The sequence below is a fragment of the Ischnura elegans genome, chromosome 8, assembly GCF_921293095.1.
Source record: "Ischnura elegans chromosome 8, ioIscEleg1.1, whole genome shotgun sequence".
Classification (NCBI taxonomy): domain Eukaryota; kingdom Metazoa; phylum Arthropoda; class Insecta; order Odonata; family Coenagrionidae; genus Ischnura; species Ischnura elegans.
In genome coordinates this window covers 52726482-52731811 of record NC_060253.1, presented here as the reverse complement: position 1 = coordinate 52731811, position 5330 = coordinate 52726482, and the positions used below count along the sequence as shown (strand labels likewise).

General features: G+C 38.0%; 1 non-coding gene across 1 annotated transcript; it reads right to left on the bottom strand.

Annotated features, from left to right (window-relative positions):
• Positions 1 to 3077: 3077 nt before the first annotated feature.
• On the bottom strand, positions 3078 to 3149 carry Trnap-ugg. Its single transcript has one exon. It is a non-coding gene; the product is annotated as a tRNA-Pro (tRNA).
• Positions 3150 to 5330: the final 2181 nt, after the last annotated feature.

The window sequence follows — 5330 nt, the reverse complement described above, 5'->3', positions numbered from 1 at the left end:
AAAAGGCCTCTGCTAATTTTATTTCGGATGGATGAGAATAGAATGGTATCGATTCTGCCACAGTCATGTATTGGGCGAATGTGAGTAACGACTTTATATCGATAATGTCTCACGCTCATTAATCATGTCCAATTATTATCAAGAGATACACGATGCTTTCGTGTAATCGAATAGATACAAATTGGTCAAGTTTGAAATGTGACAGAATTTCAGATAACGTTTATCTCTTTTGTCTGGAATTTAGCCAAATCACTGTGATATACGTGACTTTTATTTCTTGTCTATTACAAGCTGAGTTTTTCCACCAAGTTGCTGTTTGACCGAGTCAGAGAGATAAATTTTTTTCTCCGTTACAAGTACTTTTCCATAAAAATTCCGTTTCCGTCACCTTCTTAGAATATCTTATGGTGGTGTTAAATCTTATGCCCCAATTGTAATATTATTGTTTTTATATGTTATTTTCGATCCGTGACAACACATTGTTCATAGAACATTGCATTAAAGATCCCTTAAAGTAAACCTTGACGTAAAACATCAACTCAGGATCCAGTTTTAAAATGTCTGGTTAACGCAAACCATAAGATGATAGGGCCTTCCACCTTACCTAGAGGAGGTTGAAAGGTCCGATTCGCTTATTTATAAGATCAAACGTCATGTTGACCAGAATTTGCGACCACCGCCGGGTAAAGTGTATCACCTTATGGTTAGCGCTGACCAGAAATTATAAAAGTGGTTATTATCGTTTAACAATTGACTTTTTTAAGTATATCCCTTACATATAAACACCCCGTCCGGATAGGAGACTTATCTTATAGGCTCCACATAACCCGATGCCTTTTGAGAGCTTGTCTGCCGATTCGGCGAAGAAATTGCGACGCTTCTGATGTGTGTTGTCGGGATGGAGAACGAATATGGAAAGCAAAATAGCTGGAGATTCCTCTCTAAAATAAGGGCATTTCGTCCCCGAGGCATTCTTGCTGTGCGTGTTCCGCTTTCAAGGCGATGTGCTGGGAGTGAAGTGGAGCGAGTAAGTGTTTCCGTTCTCCGAGAGATTTAATCCTTTTTTTATTTTCATTTCCGTTCCAAACTTCTCTACTTGCGTCACGGAAGTCGGTAGAAAAAAAGCCTGTTTGAGTAGGTAATTCCTGACATTTCGGAGGAAATAGGAGACACCAAAATTAAAGATTCATTCGGTATGCCGCCCGTTCCGAGTGAAGGATCTTGAATGTTAAACTGGAATCCTTCGAAGTTTAAATGGTTTTCAGATGCGGAAAGGCAGTCTATCGAGCTAAAGCCTGAAACACAGCAAAAAGTTCGTTTATCGCTTTAATGACCTTAGGTGATTTCACAATATTTTTCAAAACTATTTGTGGATATTTTCTGACAAAGCATTGAAGAAACTTTTGTTGCTAGCAACTTTAAGGGGAGTAAATACTGGAGAAACTAGAAGAACACCGTTTGAAAAAGAAGGGTTTTTAAGAAACGGCAGTTTTCGCTGCGCTGGAAAGTATCTTTTTTACCTCCATCCATTATATAAGGAAGATGGTTGATTTTAAGTGTCGTTATCTAGCTAACTATAAACTTACTAGCTACTTATGAACTCATTAACCTTTATTTCTGGCTATTATCAAACTTGATGCTATATTTTTTGGCATCCCCATGACGATACATTCAACCGTACCTCCTGCTATTGCTGCGACTTTTCTCGAAAGAGGCCTTTAAGGTTAAGAAGGATAAGGATTAAGGCACTTGATCCTCATCTCTTACGCGATGCTCTATAAATTCGATCAAGTCTCTCTAAAACCTAGAGAACTCTCATATTGGCAAAAATCATCTATCTATGCTGAGACACGTAATTGCTAGAAAGACACTTCTTGTATTATTGATGGAAGAAAGAGGTTTCTAAGACGATCTCTTTCAGAAATATCTGACGCTTTGTATCGCCCTGTGTATTAACGTTTTTTCGAGTTTCATTTCTGAGATCATTCTCCAAGTTGCCTGCCTTTCAATGTCTTGTATTGTAGCATAAGTGGTAATACTATGGGTATACTAATGAGGGGTTACCACTATGAAATTTTTTGTGAATGAAACTTGTCCTATGAAAGAGAGATAATTTTTAGACAAGCATGTTACTCCTGGAAAAATTCCTGACACTGCCTGCAACTTTTGAATGAAAATTTTAAGAACAATCAAATAAAACATGCTAAACAAAATCAGCCTCGGCGTACACTAAAATTACGGTAGTGAGAAGGAACAAATTGAGTACCGAAACGATCTTCAGCTAGTTGTAAAAGACTTTGACTTCATAAGAATATCTGGTTGTCAGATAGGAACATTGTTTTTAGCCCGAAGAGATCAGTGGCATCGTAAAGTATATTTGTATGTTGTATACGTTACGTTAAATAGGTGTCCAAAGATTGAAAAGGAAAGCATCATCATATCATTGCTGCAATAATTAGCAAAAGCCTTTTATGTACTGGCGTGGCATTTAAAACCTTAAGTTTTATTTTATTTGCGACGGACTGTGTGTGGTATTACTTCGTCTTTCTCATATTGCCCTTGTTACCGTATCAAGTTGTAATATTTCTCATGAAAGAGACTTCTGTGCCACTTAATGACCCTGGAGAGGTCGATAAGGCAAACAAGACAATGCAAGGATTGAATGCGAGCTGTGTAGGATTTGCTCGTCGTTTTCATTTATACTGAGACAATATATCCACGCTGTGAGCAGAATTTTTTTATGGGGCGCTCCGAAACACGTGTTTGAGAGGCTGAATCTCTGGTGTAATGAAAGTCTTATTTTTACGTTCGCAATTTAGCCCTACTATCTGTGCACTCGTAAAAAAGAAGTGATTGGATTGCGGACTGACCTTTGCGATTTTGCAATTACTTTTTTTTTTTAATTTTCCTTCATCTCCCCCATAAAGAGGATATTTAGGGCCCTTACAACAGGGAATTGACAAAAATCAGCAAGGAAGGACATTCACAAACACCCACGCTCTGCATCTGTTGGACTCGCGACCTTCAGTTTGTCATTGCCCCAACGCGACGCCACCGAGGCCAGAAAAAAATTGACTGGGCTCGTCCGGGATTTGAACCCGGGACCTCTCGCACCCAAAGCGAGAATCATACCCCTAGACCAACGAGCCGCTTGCTTTAATAATTCGAAAAGAAAGTTCTCGTAGCATTTACAGTATAGTTTTTCATTTTTAAAGCGATTTTTAATCTATTGGGTTTTAATGACCGCTTTTATGTAGAGACGACACATTCAACAGTAGCTCATATTGTGTTCAGGTTTGATTTTTTTACTCTTGCTCTAAGTGCATGATTTTTACCCTTATAATGTATTTTGTATTTATATTGTGTGCATTATAGTGTGCGCCTACACAGATTGATTTAGGAGGGGCATGGGGACAAGTTCTTCCCCTCCCTCCCCGAGGCGCTTAAAAATTAGACAAAACATTTTATATACTGTTATCATCAGGTACGTTTTGTTTTGTGCATTACAGAGCCTCAATCATTTAATATCATATTTATGACTTTCATGTTAAATTAAAAAGAATATTTCGTATAGTAATTGTTGTATCTTGTTTTTAATCTCAAGTCTGAGAAGATTGTTTGCATTGTACCCCCCACCCCAAGGAAAAAATCCTGGATACGCCCCTGAGTGTGCACACATAATATCAACCTTTACATATCTACAACTTCTCGAGTTTGTCTCTCAATTTTTGAATGTGATGCTCCAGTTTCCTATTACATTTCAATGTGCATCTTGCGGTGTTATTGTAGCGTAGAGAAATCATGACGCAAATTAAATACCGAGAAATATCATCATTGACCAACACTAGCGCTCATTTCTGTATCTAATAATTTTATGCTTTTGAAACCTGTTTTTATTTACTCACCCTTGATGATTACATTACTTCGAATAGGACGAGGATCACGCATATGCATAAACAAGTGTGCACAGTTTATATCCATTCTTCTTCATTTTTGACGAGTTTTTACTCATATATGATAAGATTTATCCATATCCATCGATTTCTAAGCGTTTTCGTCCATTTTTATACTTTTGTTCATTTCACAACCATTTTATCAACTTATTACCCCGCAAGCCGCCTCAATGGCCGTGTGACGGGGCAGAGAGAGTTAGGACACCAGCAATTACCTTATAAAAAGGAAATGCTCTTACAAAATTAAGCCTAAAATTTATTGAAGTCCATTAACTTGAGGAGGAAATACCAATTCCCATAACTGTGCGTTCGGGAAAATTCTCTTTAAATTTATCGTTTCTGCCGGAACTGGAAATGTAGTGGGGTTATAATATCATGTTTTCCGTGTCGCTTTTAAAGATATCTATTTTCAATTGCTCAAGCAATCTAAGCGCGCACCCTCCGAGTCTCTAGCGGCGCAGAGCCCGAGTCTTTTAGTAGCTGTTTAACGTTTTCCGCACGCCGGCAGAGGTTTTTGACGAATCGCACAGTTTTCCTTTTTAATTTATTAAGTTCGCGAATTAAGCCTTTCATAGGATTCCATACGCTCGCTGCATATTTAAGGTGAGGTCGGACGAGTGGAAAGTAGCACCTCTCTTTTTCTATTCCTCCGAAAATCTTCGCAAAGTACGCTTGACGCTAGCTTCTTCATGGTTTTGCAACAAATATTACCTAAGTTTGTTCCCCACCTTAGGTTCGAAGTGATTTTAACTCTTAAATAATTCACTTAATCTGTCGTCTTTATGTTTAAACCATCCACAGCATTATGCATGGGGTTCGTTAGACGACCCCCGCAAGAAATGTACCGCCATGCATTTACTCAGATTAAGTTTGAGTCCTCACTCTTGCCTCTTGGAATGAACTTTTTTAAATCCGATAATAGAAATTCAAAGTCAATATGATTACTAATTTCGCAAAAGATGACAGTGTCAAGGTTAAAAAAAATGACCTTGAAAATGACACTAAGTGTTGAAACCATGGTCTATCGTTGAGTGGTGAATTAAATAGTGTGGAAATTACCATTAGTGTTTTTATCATGGATGTAGCAAACTTCCGCAAAATCAAGCCTGAAACAATTTTATTCGATGACAGTATCGTCAGGATATTAACGTTCCATCAAATTCGTATCTCAAATTAAAGTACTTTACTGCTTATTCGACAGCGTAGGTAATTTACCTGTATAACGAACAAAAGGGGACCGATTACGTTTCCTTGTGGAAGATCTGATGTCACTTTAACTACATCAGTGCAAGTTCCGTCAATGACTACTTTTTACTGACGATCACTCAGAAAGTCGCTTATCCTGTTTACTGTTTTTTCGGTTAGCCCAGATGGCTG